This window comes from Alligator sinensis, unplaced genomic scaffold (genome assembly GCF_000455745.1).
Source record: "Alligator sinensis unplaced genomic scaffold, ASM45574v1 scaffold456_3, whole genome shotgun sequence".
In the NCBI taxonomy this organism is placed as follows: domain Eukaryota; kingdom Metazoa; phylum Chordata; order Crocodylia; family Alligatoridae; genus Alligator; species Alligator sinensis.
The window spans coordinates 867,403-876,106 of NW_005842211.1; positions in this window are offsets into that span (position 1 = coordinate 867,403).

The window sequence follows — 8,704 nt, forward strand, 5'->3', positions numbered from 1 at the left end:
CAGATATCACACAGAAACCAGTATAAGTGATCAGAAACTGGTTCAATTCTGTAAAACAACGGAAGGTCAGTGCACATAAACCGCGTTTAAAATGGCTGAAACCAGTTTAAGATAAATCTGGATGGATATAGTATCAGACTTAACTGATTAATGTTAAATCAGTTTATTGAACTTCTGTCCCATATTCCCTACAGATTTAAGTTAGCGCACAGTCCTCCAGCATCCCAGGATGTTTTGCATGTCCCTCATAATCTGTCTCTCCCTTACAGGGTGGGCATGCTAGCCTTGGCTCGAGCTGTCTATTCCAGCTGAGCAGAGAGGCATGTTCTAGTGGCCCCTGCTTCTGACTTGGGCCACTTCTGGCATGTGATTACATTTCCAGAATCAAAAGTGGATGTCTGTTCATTTGCTTATCAGCTTAATCTACGCAGTTTAGACTAACCTGTGAAGATTGAATCGATTCAGCCTCAGAGTTTTTTGACTGTCTGTACTTAGCCTTTGAGACAAGTTTTCACAATTTGGACATATTCAATGATATGAAAAATACTTTTATCTTTCTAATTGATGGTTATGGGGATTTCTATGACCTTTAAATATATATATATTTTTAATATGTTTACAGCTGACATTGTGTGGAATGATCAAAAATGATGGAATGCCCCATCCAAGATCTTAACTTACAATGATTTTTCACCTTGTCTCTCAAAGGTTTCATGTTATGATATTCCCATACAAACTGTTATAATATATATAGATAGTGCAGGACATTTGTAGACATGGTCACCATTTTCTAAACCATGTTAAGTGATTCACATCACACAGTTCAAATCCAATTTCAATTCAAATTAAGTGTTTATAGATGATAATTGACCATAAGGGAGGTTTTCATGCATTTCTACATTCTACAATAGAGACAGCAGGGACTGCCTGGTGGTGGGCACAAGCAACAGTGTGGTGTAGATACCAGCCATAAATACAATAGGGGTGCACAATGCTTTGGTCACTGATTCAATTCAGCAGAAATTCAGCCCAATTCAGTGGCCAAATTCCAAAGCCCAATCAAATCAGAGAACCCTTTAATCTCTCCGAATCGAATCAGAAACTTCTGAATTGATTTGGAAAGATTCGGAGGTTTGGACATAGAGACAGCTTTAAATACAGGATTTTTTCTACATACCTCTAGGTAGCAGGTGGCTCATGAATGCTCTGTTGGAGGGGCACATGAGGTGTCCCACAGAAGCATGTGGGGCTCCCCAGTGTGCTCAGCAGCAGACCCAGAAGTGGACCAGAAGCACTTCCAGCCCACTTCCAGATCCACTGGGGAGCTCGCTGGGCCTCCCCTCCCCTCCATGCCCCTCTGGCTCGGTGACTGGTGCCTCCTGGGTCTGTGGCCAATCACTGAGCCAGGGGCACATGAGGGGGGCCCCTGTGCACTTCCCGGCAGACCCGGAAGTAGACCAGAAGTACTTCCAGTCCAGTTCCAGGTTTGCCACCGAGCATGGCGAGAGCCCCCCTGTGCTCCTGTGGGATGCTCCATGCACCCCAGCATTCACAAGCCACGCTGATACCTTGGGGTATGTAGAAAAAACATTTAAAGCTGTTGTTAAGGTGACAATATTTGAATCTTGGGGGAGCACTAGATTTGCAGCTGAATATAAGGCTTTAACCTGTGTCTCAGCAAAAGCTGCTGGTCACAAGGCAGAATGATATATTAAAAATAACATTGCAAATGCTTAGGCAAGCAGCTTTCTAACAAGGTTGTAGTGTTACAGCCCATTGTATAAGAAGAACAAGATGCAGCCCACCAGCTATCATCAGGAGATAAAGCAGAAGCAAGACCTTGGAGATGAAGAAGGAGTCAGCAAGAAACCAGAAAGAACCAGAAAGTGACTGGAGGAAGTGGAGGACAAAGTCTAACACATGTGCTCATAGCAGAGAGGCATGTAAATTGAATGAAATACATAGGTAATTCCATGCTAATAAAATAAACAGAGGCAAAGCTTGAGATGGGAGGAGAAATGGGTGGAACAAAAGGAGGGATGAAAGTGGAGTGAATGTTAATGAGCATGAACCAAGGTGTATAAAATGTGAAAAGAACTAATGTTCAGTGCAGGTCCCTGGTTTGTTGGTTTTTTGGGACCTGGCCTGCAGCTGTCTCCATTTTGAATAAAGCTGTTGCAAGCAATGTGTGGTGGTGTTTGCTCCCTGCTTGCTCTGGCTAATGAGTAACAGGATCCATGAGCAATTGGATCATCATCTCCCTAGTCGTTGGGTGCTGCATAAAGTTGGGGTCTAATAGCTGTGTCTATGTCCAAATCGCTGATTCTCTGAATCAGCATCGAATCTTCAGATTCAGACTCAGGAATAGTGATCCGAATCAAATCACTGTCCCTGATTTGGGCCGAATCCAAATCCAAATTGAATAGGACCTGCTTCGCATACCCCTAATATACAAGTTAATACAGTTTTTAAGGTACCTAATTTGAACTGCCCTAGTCTATATTAACTATAATCCTCATTCAATAAAGATTAGTTAATTTGGGCTGGAGCCAATTTTAATTCAGACTATAGATGTCCACATGTATATAATCATAGCTGTAGTCCAGATTAAACGTAGAAAAACATAACATCTATAAACATAGAAACTAATTCATTCAGAAAGGCATAATCTTTTCTAAGTGACAGCTGTCTCTAAGGTGCTACTCTGTCTGGCCTTCTGCCTGATTTCAGACTAACACAGCTACCTACCTCCTGTAACATGTATAGAGAGATTTTTCAACATGTGTGGAATAAATTTGTCATGGTGGAGATCATGTAACTCTGCTCAGAGGCCCAGATTGCAGCTGGAATACATCAGTTCCCTTCTATCAATGGAGTTCCACATTTTATAGCAGCTGAGGATTTGGCCAACAGGCTTATACTTCATCATCCTAGATACACTGTCCGAGTAGATTTTTTGTAGACAGTTAGTTTTATGTTGACTTTTTGTTTAATTTGATCTTCTGCAAATTTAGTGGGGAAAGTACTTGAGGGTGATCAGCCAAGTTGTGCTAGATGGATACTCATATGTAAGTATAGATGCACTTTTTATTTCCTCCTTATTTTCCTTGCCAAACACTTTCAGCACCAAAATTTCAAGTTAACTTATGATCTGTTCTAGATGACTGAAAATAGACAGATTCTGCCCTTTATTTGCTTCTGATCTTCACAAATGTCCTTCAGATGTGAAACAGCTTCCCTAAGGCATGAACAAATTCCGTGGCCTTTTCAATGTTTTCTGTTTGTTTATAGACAAAAAAAGATACCAAAATGTCTTTGATGAGAAAATATATATGGTGTTTAAAGAAGAAAATCAGAATTGTTTTCCTGTTCTTATTCAGGTCAGCCTCTCTATTTTTGTGGGGATGTTCATTTCAATCACTAATATTCCTGATTTTTGGAAACTGAAGGATTACCTCATTTGATAAAGAAATCAAGAGCTGCTTTGTGTTATCAGGTGTTAACTAAGACTTCTGCTTAAAAAAATGGTGCCATGATGTGGCTGTATAGTGTTTAATTACCTATGTGATTGTCAAGGATTTGAATGGTTCCTTCAAATATTCATATAAGCATTTTCCTGTCCAGTATGTTTACTTCCGCAATGAGCTTTTACCATTAAAAAATGCCCCACAAACCAAACAGTATTATTAATAATTAAAAACTTCAGCGTTCTCGGCTGGTTCAGTAAGCATCTTAAATATATTGCAGGAGTCTGCAAATTATGCTACAAATCTCTTGAGTACCCTGATCTTTCTCAAAACTTCTAGAACTTCTGCTTTTAGCCTTGGCTGCATATTGTACAGTAAAAGACCTGTAGCCTGGCAAGAATTCTTATCTGGGAGTTGTCCAAAAAGAAGAAGCATGAAGTCATGCAAAACGTAACTTTTAAAATGGTGCCTCCCTCCCCCACTCCTTCCTTCTATAAGCCCTCCCTAGACCCTCTCACTGCCTGTTTCTCTGGGTGTGGACAGCAATGAGAGTGGTGGGCCTGGCATACAGACCTCTCCCTCCCTGTGCCCAACAAGAACAGTGATGTATCACAAAGCATATTTACCTATGCTTTTTTATCTTGTCTGGGAAGGCACTGAACATGTGGACAGTCAAAGTGCATTATTTGAGGTCTGCACCATCTACCCTCACACAACTTGGAGGCAGCAACACCAGAGCAAACCTGCCCAGCCTGTTGCACCCTGTACAATGTACCCATTGTCAATAATCCCTGGTGACATCCAGTGGTAACTGCTGCACAGGGCCATGGCCAGAGGCACCTTTATCCACCACTTAAACCTGGCAGCATTGGTAACCTATAGGGCTGTGTGAAGCTGCAGCTGCTGATTCGATTTAGAGGAGATTTGGCCCAATTTCAGCAGCAAAATCTATGAATCTGAATCAAATCGGGAGACCAATAAAAGGATCTAAATTGATTTGAAGCCTCTGAATCAATTTGGAAATGATTCGGAGAGATTCGGAGATTTGGGAGAGTCCCCACTTGACACCACAGGGAGCTGGAACCAGGCTCCGTGCTGGTAAGTAGGGGGCAGGGAGGTGGGGGCTAGAAGAGGGAAGGGGACCATGGGGGGACACATGCCAGGCCCAATCCCCTACCTGATCCCCCAGCTCCCCTGAGCAGCCCCCAACCCCCATCCACTCTAATAGCCCTGGCAATGGCTGCCCCACCTGGCCCCAGCATCCAGGCACTTAAAAAAAAAAAACAAACAAAAGCCCTGCACTCACTGGATGCTGCAGCGGCTATCAGGGTCTTTGGGGGCCTGTGGCAGAGCCCCTACATGCAGTGTGGAGCAGTGAGGGGCAGCAGGGATCACCCTCCACCTGGCAAAAGACAGCGAGTGAGGTGTTTTTCTTCTTTCTATTTATTTACATTTTTAAGATTTGGCTAAATCAATTTGGGAATCACCAAATCGACTCACTGTCCCCCGATTTGGCCAAATCCATATTGAATACTAGCCACTTCGCACAGGCCTAGTAACCTGCCCATTCAGCAAAGAGTTAGAGGAGACTCTTTCATGTCTTCCTGGACTGCCCCTAGCTGTGGCCACTCTGTGCTACTCTCAGCACCCTCTTTAGTGCACTGGACTTGGGCTTCTCTAGGACACTGTGGTGTGTATCTTCTTTATCCTGTACCAAGTGGCCAAGGGAAGCATGATTTCCCTGACCAGCCTGGCCTTGCACAGCAGGAAATTGTTCACTCTGAAAAGCCACAGAAAGCAGTTCACAGGGGCTAGCTCCAACAATGCCCTCCAACTCTTCTGATTGGTCTGAGCATGTGTCACACTTGAATTTTGACACTTCATCTTACAAAAAAGTGTGGACCAATTTATGTCAGACTGGGCTATTGATGGGGCACTCTGCAAGGTAGAAGATGGACGGCTGGTCCTACATGTGTAACACCATGAAGGGCATAAGGGACAGGGTTTTAATCTCCAGTGACATGGTGTTTTTGTCACTGACAAGTGTTTCATGCCCAGCCGCTGGGAGGGCCACATACCTTTGCACTTTTACTATTTATAGAATTTGAATACAGCATATAAAAACATATTTCCATGTGAGGAAAGTTCGTAAAGAGTAATTATAACCCTAATGAGCAACACTCCCAGGGCCAAATTCTATTCCATCTGTTAGTCATGTAAGTCAAATTAACACACTTAAGTGTGATTCTATTCCACCCTGCTTAAGTCCCCTAGAAAATGTTAAACAAGGTGGATGGGTCCTCCTCTTCCCCTGTGATTTTTTGACTCAATCCTAAGGGCCAGATGATGGTGCATTATAAAAGAAGATGCATGGATTGATTTTTAGGGACTTGGGCAGGGTGAAAAGGAATCATGCTAAATCCATGTGGGGCAAAATTTTATTTCTATTTATACATTTAAATGGTATTTTTCTAACCGCATAAGTGGCATTTTTGATATTTCTACAGAGGTTATAATTCCAGTTCTCTTTGTGGATTTGTAACAGTAAACATGTATCCTGGGCACATGCAGTAGACAATGCACTGGCTGGACATATCCACAGCTATGTACACAGGCCCATTCTGTTATAAAAGTCCTGAAGCATTGCCAGTTACGAATATGTAATTAACAGGTGTCAATTTACCAGAGGAGGAACAAGAGCAGCCCACCTCCCCATTTTTTTTTAATCTCCAATAATTAAGTGTCTGCGATAATTGCCTGGAAAATGTGTGACCCAGGTTCTGTGCCCGTCATCATTTAGAGAGTTACTTCCCAGCACAGTGCTCTAGTCACTGTGCCACAGATTAGGAATTATATAGTCCCTTCTCCACTGTCTACTTTACGAAGCTCTGTCCCTGGGCAGCCAAGAAGGAGAGAGATGTGAGACCAGGAGGAAAATAGAACGCTAGTAAGGTGCTTCTTCCCTGGAAAGGAAGGAGTCTGGGGTGCTTGTAGTAGTCACAAGGGCAAAGCGTAGGGTGTGCACGTGGGTGCACATGCACCCCCTGAGCAGGGTGGTGCACCCCCTAGAAAAAGGCACTGCTGACACTTGGTCCGTGCTTGCCACCCTATCCCCCCACTGACAGCACTGGCAGTGTCTGCAGGAGCTCCCCCACTTACCACCGCTGCACTCCCACCGCCATCGTGCCCCGCCAACCACCGGGGGCATGAGTCATTCATGAGTGGTCACTGGGTTCAATAAATACAGGCATGCAATGAATGAGAACAACTAAACAAGCTTTATTGTGGAGCAGTAGATGACCTCTGCAGACTTCCTGCAAATCACTGACTTGAGAGATGATCTCCTGACCCCTCAGTCTGTTAGGGAGCATCTCTAAAGTGTAACTTCTATCACTACAGTCCTAGCATGAGCTCTCTTTTTCAGTGGGGTAGAAATTTCTTCTTTGCTCTCTATTTTATCCAATGACTATTTAGCTTCAAAAGGAAGCCTGGATAGTGGACAGGATAATGTCTAACCTGTGGTGTGCTTGTTACAGTACTGTGTTGGGAAGTTAGGTGCAGATTCAAACTCAATAACCCAGGTTTCCCAATTAGTGGACAAGTGCCTTAATCACTCAGCTATTGGGGTTAAACATAAGAGAGGCCTCTTCTTCCACACCCCTGCTTTTTCCAAGGCTAATGCTTAAGTACACATACATGTGCTCAGCCAGTGTGTTGCAGGATGTGCAGGCAGTCTATGGACACATGCTTTCATATTCACAGTGCACAGGCAAGGCCAGAAGCGTCCATCCCTGGCCAAAAACCTGCCAGTACCTGCACAAAAAGAAAGACTTTTTTACCTGAGATACCTAATAAGTCAAAGAGAATCTGGCCCTCCAGAGTCTTCCAAGGTCTTTGAATTAGTCCTGTAATTATAGGGATATGTTTACAGAATAGATAATCATGCTATAATAAAAAATGGGAGGTCAAGTTAGAAATATTGGAATCTTAAATTTTACAGAAACTTCTTTCACACACAAATTTCCAGGAAGTGGTTTGGGACATCAGGAAAAAGGGGGGAAAAATCAAAATAAATAACAAAATAGTAACTCTCTAAAGCACGTGCTTTTCCATGTGGAGTTCCTGTTTTGGCCACATGCTGTCAGGATCAAGGTATGATTTAGCTTAGTGAAGCACAGGAGGGCTTGTTTCAGCCATAGAAAAACAAAATAATGGGAAATAAACAGCATTGCATCAGTTGTTGGCAGTGATTATGCTTGCTCATTGTGACTGAAGCAAGCTGCTTTCTCTGTGACCCTGATTTAACAGTCTTCTGTCAACTCCTTGAATTGTAAGAGGAAGAAGAAAATTTCTCCTGGAGACAGCCCCAAGCTAAATTGCCTTTACTGGTTAGGTATTTTCTATCTTATGCCTATATAGGTATTTTCTGAGAGAGGTGTGTGTGTGTGTGTGTGTGTGTGTGTGTGGTGAACACCCTCAGATGATTCCTTGCCTGTATTACAGCGAGCTGAGCATCTCTTCCCTCTCCCACTCTTCCATCTCCACTGAATTATGGTAAGCAATCCAAATTGTGGAGAACTTTTACCTTTTTTAGGACTACACATGCCATGTTGTGTTATATTAAATACATTGCACCAAGTCCTGCCATGTTTAAATTAACATAGCATCATGATCATGTGGGCCAATGGGATCTAGCCTTATGTACTGAAGAAATGCTAAGACTTAGGAGGAATTACTTTTCTTAAGTTTAAGTTTATTTAAATTCACCTTTAAAGTACATTTTCAGAGAGATTTTTAACACCTACTCCACAAAGAGGGAACCAGTCAATCATTCATAACATCACCAGAAGGCCAAGATAGTAGCAGCTTATATGAACTTCTTCCCTTTCCTTTTTTGAAGTTTTGTTTGGGGTTCTGGCTTTTGGAAATTAATTTAATTGGTGTTTAACACAGACAGAATATGAGGACTGCTGTATTTCATTCAGAGTCAAACCTGTACTTCTGCCATGGATATTCCCATTTATCTTTATGCACCTTTGTGAATGTGCCTAGGTGTGACATGATGAGTGCAGTACCATCCGTCTCGACCGGGGACCCTTCCCTTGGCTCACCTTCCATGACTTGGTGTTACTGTATGAAAAGAAGGGGTTCAGTGGTGATTCTCTTCCTGGGGACTCAACAGACAGAGGTACTCATGGTTTCAGTGCGATATTCCACGGGGCTCCACCTTCCCTACA